Genomic DNA, 11,722 nt, shown 5'->3' on the forward strand with positions numbered 1-11,722 from the left:
GGTAATTCCAGGAACTCATCCCCTTCTCTTTGTCTTATCTGATAAGGCATTTAGCAGAAACTTAACATATGCTAAAATATCTTAGTAAGTTTTGAGGTACTACTGTGTAGAAAAATAAGCATTAAATTCTGTAAAGATTTCAAGGGTAAATAGTACTTATTCAATCATTTCTGACTCTTCATGACCCTGTCGGCCATACTGTTTATTGGGTTTTCTTGGCAAAGATACTGGAGTAGTTTGCCATTTCCTTCTCCAGTGGATTAAGGCAAACAGAGGTTAAGTGATTTGCCCAGGATCACACAGTAAATGTCTGAGGCCAGATTTGAACTTCGGTCTTCCTGACTCCAGGTCCAGCACTCTATCTACTGAGCCACCTAGCTGCCTCCTAGGCAGAAGCTAAGTGACTTGCCCAAGGTCACACAGCAAGTAAGTGTCTGAGGCCAGATTGGAACTCAGGTCTCCTTGACTCTAGGCCCAGGGCTCTATCCACTGAGCCATCTAGCTGCCCTAAATAGCACTTAGATCATTTTTACCCTGTAGATTGATAGTTCTATGGTTTTGGTGTAATGAAGAAAGACAGCTGGTTTGAAAGTAATCCCAGAATAAAGAAAAAAATAGATATGCAGTTTGCAGTTTGCCTCTTGTTAACCCTTTATTGACCATGAAAAGAGAAAAGCTTATTTAAACCAGAGAGCAACTTAAAAATGAGTAAAATTTAATTAAAGAATGGAAAGGGTGATTTAAACTAAAAAGGGGCCAGTGAAAAGAGGGACCCCCCCAACCCCACCCCATTGGGAATAATAGGGATAGAGTCAAGGGAGGGGGGGAAGTGACCAGGAACTACGAATGTCTTTTGGGAAGACTGAACTAGAACTTTCAAAGCTTTGTGTAACAGAATTGATCATTTAGGTAAATTAGAAGCAAGGTAACTAAAGAACATTAGAAAGAAACCATGCATTTGTAAGCTTTTAGAAACCCCAAAATGGCAACGCTATTGCAATTAGCCAGTGTTGTGTAAAATTTTGTCCTAAATTGCAAAGGAAAAATTCTATGAAAGAAAGATTAGTTATTTAGATAGCTTGGGATATGATTGAGAAATACAGCATTCTTATTATGGGGGTGTATTCCCCAGTCTTTGGAATCTCATGAGTTCTAAAACAAGAGGATGAGAATTCGAGGCTGCCAATTAGAATCTCTCCCTATCTTTTGCTGGGGCCGAGGGTGTTGGTTAAAACTGAAAAACCTCAGGGAAAGAGAGGGTGGCTAGGTTATGAACATGAAACATGAAAGGAATTGATATTGGGTTCTGGGTAATTTTTGAAAGAAAATAAATTTTAAAAAATTATGGAGAAGTAAAAGTGCAAACCTTTGAAAATGAGCTAATTATTAACTCTGGGCTCTAAATTTAATTTTTTTTTTTTTTAAGGCAGCTAGAGTACAGTGTATAGAATACCAGGCATGGAGTCAGGAAGATGCATCTCCCTGAGTTAAAATTTGTCCTCAGGCACTTACTAGCAGATGTGTGACCCTGAGCAAGTCACTTCACACTGTTTACCTCAGGTTTCTCATGTGTAAAATGAGCTAGAGAAGGAAATGGCAAAGCACTTCAGTATCTTTGCTAAGAAAACCCTGAATGGGGTCACAAAGAGTAAGACATGACTGAGCAACAAACAAAAAAAAGTTTTAAAGCTTAAGAGCCTACTTGCCCTGGATGATTGAGGTTGAGATTTTGCTTTTGTGGTTGCAAATCCAGATTTGATTTGGTTGAAATTTGTCTTGTAACTAAATTATGATATGGTGAAATGTGTTCTCCTATTAATTGTGGCATCAAATGCAAAAAAGAAAAAAAGTTGGAAAAATGTAGGGAAACCTGAGTTTCTGGTCTCAGAAATGTATTAGTTGTATTATCTTAAGCAAGTTATTTTATGTCTGTTTACATCAGTTTCCTGATCTGTAAAGAGGAAAATAATAATGATTGGTATCCACCTACCATGGGTTGTTGTGAGGATCAAAATGATAAAATGATTGTGAAGTGCTTAACACAGTGATTGGCATATGGAAAGCACTATATAAATGTTTACTGTTATTATTATTTCTTTAATTGGATGTACTTTTTCTATAGTTGCTAACTCTATACCGGGTTTTAGATGTGATTAGCATAAAATGACAAAGATGATAAAATGGATGATTTTTCAAATAGGATAATTTGGAAATTCATTAGGCTTAATTGATATCATCTGACTGATAATGTTTTATTTTATGTTTTAAATACATGGTATTGTGTATGTTATTGTGTTTCTAAAATTTTTTCTTCTGTTGTTAAATACTGTGAGAAGCCATTGTGTCAGAAATGCTATTAGATGAATAACTTCTATTTTAGTCTGGACGCTGTTAGATTACAAATTGAACTGTTAAAAGAATGTGATAAAAACAGATATTTGAAAACTGTTAAACATTTAATGTGGTATATTTTGTTTTAAAATACATAATAATCATTTATTTTGGGTAATTTATATTTGCTATAATAAAGAGTAAGTTTTTATTTCAAAATTTTTGGCTAACACTTATAAAAATTATGAAAATTTATAGGATAGTTTAAAGATGTAACTTCAATACATTAATATGAGTCAGCTATTAGGTATCTGCTGTATGTCTGAAACCACAGAATGTGGTTAGTTTTCATTTATAAATAAAGAATAAATGAAATGTAACTATTAGAGAAACATTAGAAAGGTTAATAATATTCAAACCCTAAGCTGTGATTAGTGAAATTTTGCTATTTGAGGTAAAACATTCTTGGGACTATAATTTATTATTGTTTGGAGTTTTGATTACAGGGATGGTTTCTGAATTGTCATGAAGCTAATAGTAGAAAATGGCATGTGCTATAGTCTTAGAACTGCTGCAGTTGGATGTCTGTCCCTGGGAAAAGTTGAGGGGACGGAGCCCTAGCATACCTGGCTGGGTCCCACAAAGTGGTAGGGAAAAGGGATGAAGGAGTGAGTGGAGCCACTGCTGGAGCAATGTTCTCACCCACATCCCCCCTGCCTGCCTGCTTGTCCCCTAGTCCTCCCATGTCCAGCAGCAGGATCCAACATGGTCATGGCAGATGGCCTGAGGCATTCACAGTGCAGGCAGGTTTGGGTGAAGTTCTATGACATAGAGGGCACACTGGGCAAGAGCAACTTCACTGTGGTGAAGCTGGGGCACCATCACCATCACCAAGACTGAGGTGGCAATAAAAATAGATAAATCTCAGCTGGATGCAGTGAATCTAGAGAAAATATACAGAGAAGTCCAAATAATGAAAATGTTAGACCACCCACCTTCACATAATAAAACTCTACCGGGTGTTGGAGGCCAAAAGCTTTTGTACCTTGTCACTGAATATGCCAAAAATGGAGAGATTTTTAATCATCTTGCAAATCATGGCCAGTTGAATCAATCTGAGGCAAGGTGAAAATCCTGGTAGATCCTGTCTGCAGTAGATTACTGTCATAGTTGTGACTGTGTGACCTGAAGGCTGAAAATCTACTGCTAGATAACATGACTATCAAAATAGCAGATTTTGGTTTTGGAAATTTCTTTAAAAATGCTACATGGTGTGGCAGCCCTCTTGATGCAGCCTCAGAAGTCTTTGAAGGAAAAACAATATGAAGGACCACAATTGGATATTTGGAGCATGAGAGTAATTCTTTATGTCCTTGTCTGTGGAGCTCTGCCTTTTGATAGACCAACTCTCCCTATCCTGAGGCAAAGGGTTCTGGAAGGAAGATTCTGGATTCCGTATTTCATGTCAGAAGAATATGAGCATCTCGTCCAAAGGATGTTGGTCTTAGATCCATCTAAGAGGCTAACGATAGCCCAAATAAAAGAGCACAAGTATCGGATGCTGGTGGAAGTTCCTGTATAAAGACCTGTTCTCTATCCACAAGAGTAGGAAAATGAGTCATCTCTTGGGGAGTATAATGAGCAGGTCCTGCGGCTAATGCATAATCTTGGAATAGATCAACAGAAAACCATGGAGTCTTTGCAGAACAATAGTTATAACCACTTTGCTGCTATCTATTACTTATTGGTGGAAAGGCTGGAATCTCACAAATTCTAGATGCCAGGCCGAGGCAAATTCATGGAGGAAGAATGAGTTGATACACCAAAAGTGAATGGTTGTCTGCTGGACCCAGTACCTCCCATAATGATAAGAAAAGGATGCCAGTCACTGCATAATATGATGGAGACTTCCATTGATGAAGGAATAGAGACAAGAGAGTCTGAGCAAGACCCCAGCCATACAAATGCTTTCAATCAACTCGCTGTGGGCAGAGATGTCACACAGTGGCAGAAGTGACCAATCAGCTGGTCATGATGCCTGGCACAGGAAAAGTCTTTTCTGTGAATGACCACCCCTCCTTGGGCAGTGTGGATTCTGAATATGACATGGGATCCATTCAGAGGGATCTGAACTTTCTAGAGGACAACCTAAAGAACATTATGTTGGCCAATCAGACTACACACCACTTAAAACCTCCTTTCATAAGCATATGACCTACCAATCCAGCCATGCAAGTGCTAAGCTCACAGAGACAAGAGGCTCACAACAGGTCCCCCATAAGCTTCAGAGAAGGCCAAAGGATATCAGATGTCTCTCCCACACAAGGGCTTGTAACATTTAGACAGCACCTTCAGAATCTGGTTCGAACCAAAGGAATTCTTGAAATGAACAAAGTCCAGATGCTATATGAATAGATGAGGTCAGAGGCAGAACCTAGCTTACCATCAGCTGCTCCTTAGCTCCAAGACTTTGTCATCAGTGCCTCACAAGAGGAAGCCACTCAGCCACAGGAAAATGCCTCTGTTTTCCCTAACACTGTGCATCCATGTCTGTCCAGATGGCAAAGCCTAAAGACCAGTACCTGCAGCCTGGACTCCAGAAACCTAGTTTCCTGTTCAAATCACAGAACACCTGCTAACTCTACTGTAAGGACCCTCCTCAGATCCTGGAACAGCAGCTGCAGGAGCACAGACTCCATCAGAAGTGACTCTTCCTCCAGAAGCCATCCTAGATGCAGGAGTATTTTAACCAGATGCAGATAGCAAAGTATTCTTACCCAAGGCCAAACCAACAGCTGCCACTTCCCCACCGGGAGCAGATCTCCAATCCTCCGTCGCAGCCACCTGAATTCAGCCTGGCCCAGTCACTAAGCCCAGTGCTAGAGCCTTCCTCAGAGCAAATGCAATATGATCCCTTCCTCAACCAATACCGTGAACTGCAGCTATAGCCCTTGCCCTCCTCCCAGGTTTCCAGCTCTCCTCCTCTGCTGTCATCACAGCTTGCAGCAGCAGCCACCACAACCACCAACAGCCCCCCCACCTTACCATTCTTTTATTCGACTGTGAGTTGTCAAGTACTGCCCCTCCCCCAGCAAGACTATCCTTCCCCCATCAGTATTCCATGGACCCAGCTCAGCAAAGCAATATAGAATTACAGACTGTCCCAGGAGCTCTGGACCAAGGAGCCCTTCCATCTATTACCCGTTAGCACTCTCTGAGTTGCCTGGACTCTTTCATCGTGAAATGAAGGAGGCTGTTGACCCACAGCCCAATGGCTAAGTCCTCATAAATTAACCCCAGCACACACAGTGTTCATATCAGGAGGCAAGGCAAGCAGGGTAAAGGAAAAAAGTGTGAATTTTTGTTTTTATTCCAACCTTGAAACTCACCATTTATTTTCTTGCATTTCCCCTAGTGGGGAAATGTCAAGTTGCCCACCTGGAACTATCAGGGCCTGGCTGAGGCTGAGTGGTTAGTTCAGCCTAGCCTTGTCCACAGGAGCTTCAGAGGCAGGTACTGAATGTAGTTGTTAGGCTGAAGATCATGCCTTTTGGGCAGATGAAGCAAACTCGAGGGAGACTCAGAAAAATGTTTTTGTAGAAAGAAAGGAATTCACACCTTCATTTTATACCAAGTCAATTATCGAGGGAAACCTGGTGAAAGCAAGAACATGGCATGGCCTATTTCCTGGAAATAAAAGCAATATGTTTTTCATTGAAATAAAGCAACAAAGTGTTAGGTACTAAAAGGTAAATCAAGAATACTTATGGATTGTGGATACACAGGTGATTTTAAAAGAAAGTCATATGGTGGCATTGAATTGTAGAGTGTGATGAGCTTTGTTGTTTGACTAATAAGTAATAGCATTTCACCAGGAGAAGCTAGAGATAATCCCCTGAGATAGGCAACTCACCTCCCTCTGGTTGACAGTGACACACCTCCTCAGAAGATGCAGACCCCTGCAGAGAGGGGACCAGCCCATTGGGCTTGGGCTCTAAGAATTGCTGTGACTATCAGAGTCAGTGCTCTTTGTTCTCCAAAGATATCATCTGTGTAACAGAAAGGAGAAATGCCCAAAACATCATAAAGGCCAGCCCTGAGCAGAAGAAAGAGCAGGCTTCTGGCACACAGTCCCTTGGGAAGACTTCTGGTCTCAGATCAGCTGATTGGCAGGGGTCCCACAATCTCTTAAAAAGTAATAACTGTACTTTAAATTTATACTATATGTCTCTAGTGATTTATTAAGTTTTGCATGTTGGACAGTGTTGTTGGGTTTTAGCACATGTTAAGGACAAGTAAAGGGGACAGTGACATCTCATGTGAAGCAGCAGCAGCACCATGCTTTCCACGTTCTTTGGCAGACAACAGCACCCCATTGTATCCATGCAGAATCTAAAGTCACGTCAGAAGGGGTGTTCCACCAGTGTGGGATACAGAGTGCTCGTATCCTCTGCTGTTCTGACTTGCTTATCTGCTTGAAATGTTAAACGTATGACAGCAATATTCAAAGAACTCTGCATGTGGTAACCATTTCACAGCAGACCATCTGCCAGTCACTTGACATTCCTTAGAAGAACTAACCTCACTTCAGACTTTAGACTTTATTAAAAATGAATTAAATTCTGATATGACTACAAGTCTCCTGATTGCTCATTTGGACAGTGTCACCCAAGTGTTAGAAATTCATCATTAATTATGTGGAGTAATTATCCCTGTCCTCAGAATGACTATTCCTAGATAGAGCAGATGAGCACACTAAAGCACAAAGGGATTCTGCACTGTTCCTTCAGGGAGGTGAGAAAATACATCAAGATGCTTTTTTTCTTTGTCACAAGGTCCCAGGAGAACAAGGAACAGGATGGAAACTGAGGACTTCATTTAAACCACCCCAGCTCACTCCCCCTCTCAACATTGTTTCTGAGGTCCACAGTTGTTGGCTCAGGAGAGCCAACTTGTCTGTCATCATGTGCTTAACATTCTGGATCAGGTGGACAAAGACAAGTGGCATTGAACACCTCCCCTGCACTTCTGGGCTCAAGAGGTGAAGAACTGATTCTCACTTGGCTTCTACATGACAGAGAAAGGGGATAGTGGAAAGGATAGAATTACAATAATTTTAAGTCATAACCTAGGAAGAACAGCTAGTTTTCATTTATCTAGAAAATGTGTGCAGGGAAGCAGGGTCTTTACACTTAAACTTTGATATGTGCATAAAATTGTCAAAGGTGTTCAGAGGTGCTTCCGGGTAGGACTACCTACCAGTTGTCACATTTTAAGATTCCACAGGACTTAAGCCAGAAAGGGAAAAAAACAATTTGACATTAATAGCAGCAGTTGCCTTACATTGCTTCCTAATTTGCTAGATGACAGATATTTATTTTATTCATTGTGTTCTTTTCTTTTTTTAAAGTATTAATTAATTTATTTCTATTTTTCAACATTCACTTCCACAAGATTTTGAGTTCCAAATTTTCTCCCCATCTTTTCCCTCCCCCCACCCCAGGATGGCATGCATTCTGAATACCCCTTCCCCTAATCTCTTCTCCCTTCTATCTCCCCCTCCACCTTCTCTTATCCCCTTCCCCTTCGATTTTCCTGTAGGGCAGGATAGATTTCTGTACCTCATTGTCTATATATCTTATTTCTCAGTTGCATGTGAAAATAATTTTTAACATTTGTTTTTAAAACTTTGGGTTCCAAATTTTCTCCCTTCCTCCCCATCCACTCTCATTGAGAAGGCAAGCAACTTGATACAGGTTATACATGTGTAGTCATGCAAAACACTTCCATAGTAGTAATGTTGTGAAAAGCTAAGCATATTGCCCTTCATCCTATCACACCCCCCCATTTATTCTATTCTCTCTTTTGACCCTGTGCCTTCTCAGAAGTGTTTGCTTCTGATTACCCCCTCCCCCAATCTGCACTCCCCTCTATCATCCCCCTGCTCTCTTGTCCCCTTCTCCCCCCGCATTTTCCTGTAGAGTAAGATAGATTTCCATACCTAATTGAGTGTGTATGTTATTCCCTTCCCTAGCCAAATCCAGTGAGAATAAGATTCCCTCATTCCCTCTCACCTTCCCCCACTTCCCCTCCACTGTAAAAGCCTTTTCTTGTCTGTTTTATATGAGATAATTTACACCATTCTACCTCTCCCTTTCTCCTTCTCTCAATGTAATTCTCTTTCACCCCTTAATTTTATTCTCCAGATATCACCCCTTCATTTTCAACTCACCCTGTGCCCATTATCTATCTGTCTATCTGTCTGTCTGTCTAATTTTTTTCCCTCCAATTATCCTAATACTGACAAAGGTCTCATGAGTTACAAATATCATCTTGTCATGCAGGAATGTAAACAGTTCAACCTTAATTAGTCCCATATGGCTTCTTTTTCCTGTTTACCTCTTCATGCTTCTCTTGAGTCTTGTATTTGAACATCAAATTTTCTATTCAGTTCTGGTCTTTTCATCAAGAATGCTTGAAACTCCTCTATTTCACTGCATGTCCATTTTTTCCCCTGCAGGATTATACTCAGTTTTGCTGAGTAGGTGATTCTTGGTTGTAATCCTATCTCCTTTGCCCTCCAGAATATTATATTCCAAGTCCTCCAGTCCCTTCATGTAGAAGTTGCTAAATCTTATGTTATCTTGATTGTGTTTCCACAATGCTTGAATTGTTTCTTTCTGGTTGCTTGCAAAATTTTCTCTTTGACCTGGGAACTCTGGAATTTGGCTACAATATTCCTAGGAGCTTTCCTTTGAGGACCTCTTTCAGGAAGTGATTGGTGGAATCTTTCAATTTCTATTTTGCCCTCTGGTTCTAATATATCAGGGTAGTTTTCCTTGATAATTTCTTGAAAGATGATGTCTAGGCTCTTTTTTTTTATCATGACTTTCAGGTAGTCCAATAATTTTAAAATTATCTCTCCTGTATCTATTTTCTAGGTCAGTTGTTTTTCCAATGAGATATTTCACATTTTCTTCTATTTTTTTCACTCTTTTGGTTTTGTTTTACAATGTCTTGATTTCTCATAAAGTCGCTAGCTTCCATTTGCTCCATTCTATTTATTTATTTATTTATTTATTCATTCATTTATTTATTTATTTATTTTAGGCAATTGGGGTTAAGTGACTTGCCCAGGGTTACACAGCTAGCACGTGTCAAAGGTTTGGTCTGAGGCCAGATTTGAACTCACCTCCTCCTGACTTCAGGGCTGGTGCTCTATCCACTGCGCCAGCTAGCTGCCCCTCCATTCTAATTTTTAAGAAAGTATTTTCTTCAGTAAGCTTTTGGACTTCCTTTTCCATTTGACCAATTCTGCTTTTGAAGGCATGCTTCTCCTCATTGGCTTTTTGGACCTCTTTTGCCATTTGGGTTAGGCTATTTTTTAAGATGTTATTGTCTTCAGCATTTTTTTGGGTCTCCTTTAGCAAACTGTTGACTAGTTTTCATGATTTTCTTGCATCACTCTCATTTCTCTTCCCAGTTTTTCCTCTACTTCTCTTACTTGCTTCTCAAAATGCTTTTTGAGGTCTTCCATGGCATAGGACTGATTCATATTTTTTTTGGAGGCTTTGGATGTAGGAGCTTTGACTTTGTTGTCTTCTTCTAGTTATATGTTTTGATCTTCTTTGTTACCCAAAAAAGATTCTATGGTCTGACTTTTTTGCACTATTTGCTCATGTTCCCAGTCAATTACTTGAGTTTTAAACTCTTTGTTAAGGTAGGGGTCTGCTTCCAGTGTGGAGAATGTACTGTCCCAAGCTTCAGGGGTTTTGTGCAACTGTTTTCAGAGATACTTCTAGGGACCTGTAAATTTTCAGTTCTTCTAAAGTGGTATGATAATGGGTGAGGTGTTTACTCCTTTTTTGGCCTATGTTCTGGTGTGTGAGTGACCACAAGTACTCTTTTTTGCCTTGGAACTGTGAAGAGGATTTCCTCTCTACTACCGCTATAAGCTCCACCACACCAGCACTCCTGCCCACCCCTGGACTGCCACCCAGAACTGTGACCCAGATCCAAGCACAGGCAAAGCAAGAGATTCCTACCTCAGCACCAGCAAAGAGATCCCTGCAATCCCCCTCTGATCAGCCACTTAATTCCCCCTCAGTCTGTGGGCTGACAGCTCTGGAAGCAGCCACTACCCCAGGGTTGCACCAGGATTGGGGCTGAGACTAAGCTTTTCTCTCACCACAGTCATAGACCTTTCCTACTGACCTTCTAAATTGTCTTTGGTGTTTGCGGTTTGAGAAGTCTGGAAACCAGCCCAGCTGCCTGTGATTCAGTCCCCTGAGGCCTGCTCCAGGTTCACTGAGGCCTGGTCTTTGCCTGCACACCCAGACTGAACTGCATTCCTCTCTGCCTGGAAGGATAGACTTTTCCAATCAACCATCCAGGTTGTCTAGGGCTGGAAATTTGTTTCACTCTGTCTTTTTGTGGGTTTTGCTGCTCTAGAATTTGTTTAGAGCCATTTTTTATAGGTATTTGGAGGGGTTTGGGGGAGGGCTCAAGCAAGACACTACTTTTACTCTGTCATCTTGGCTCCGCCCCCTCCATTGTGTTCTTTTCTAAGGTGATATTGATTGGTGACTGCTTCAAGTCTGCAAACAGATGCAGATCCTAAAATGACTTGATATGTTTAGCCTGAAGGAGGATGGTTGTGTTTTCAAAGATGTACTAATATTGTTCTCTGGTATGTATGAAATTGAAATACTTTCCATTTTGAATATAGAAACCATTTCAAAAGCATAGGAATTCTGTTGGTTATAGATTTACATCTCAGTTCTCTCTTCATATCCCTCTCATTCAGACAACTGACTAAATCTCTCCAGAGGCCAGTTGGGTAGCTGACTGCCCCCAAGAACCCCCACAGGGTCACATGGCACTAGAAAGGCCCATCCATTGAAAAAAGAAGTGGAAAAGTTATTCAGAGGTTAAAGATATCAGGGACAAAGTGGAGAAACAGTGCAAAATTCAACAATGTGGGGCCTAAGAATATTAATTACCAAATAACTGTGACTTGGCAGCAAAAGGATTTAGCTGGTGAGGAAACGAAGCCTCTTCTACCTAGCTGGTCTTTGTATACCAAATACCAATGTGTTTCAAGGAGAAACCAATAAATTCCTATAACAATCTGTGTTTACCCATGCTTCAATTGATAAGCAGAGAAGATTCTTCCTGCTGGTTGGTTAGCTCTGCATAATTAGGTCATTTGCTCTGTTCCTTAACCAGTAACCTGTAAATTCCATATTTTTTTCTCTAAACAAAAACTAAAATAACACTAAAAGGACATAGTACCACTGTATATTGATGCTACTTTCAAAGAGCTGCTTCTGTTTTTATCTGTTTAACATTAGCAGAGTGTAACCTACTTTATAGTGATTATTAGCTTCAT

General features: G+C 40.5%; 1 pseudogene; it reads left to right on the forward strand.

Moving 5' to 3' along the window:
• The first annotated feature begins 3,096 nt into the window (after positions 1-3,096).
• On the forward strand, positions 3,097-5,610 carry LOC114041933 (annotated as a pseudogene).
• The last annotated feature ends 6,112 nt before the right edge of the window (positions 5,611-11,722 follow it).

Source organism: Vombatus ursinus, unplaced genomic scaffold (genome assembly GCF_900497805.2).
Source record: "Vombatus ursinus unplaced genomic scaffold, bare-nosed wombat genome assembly UNPS02014219.1, whole genome shotgun sequence".
NCBI lineage: Eukaryota > Metazoa > Chordata > Mammalia > Diprotodontia > Vombatidae > Vombatus > Vombatus ursinus.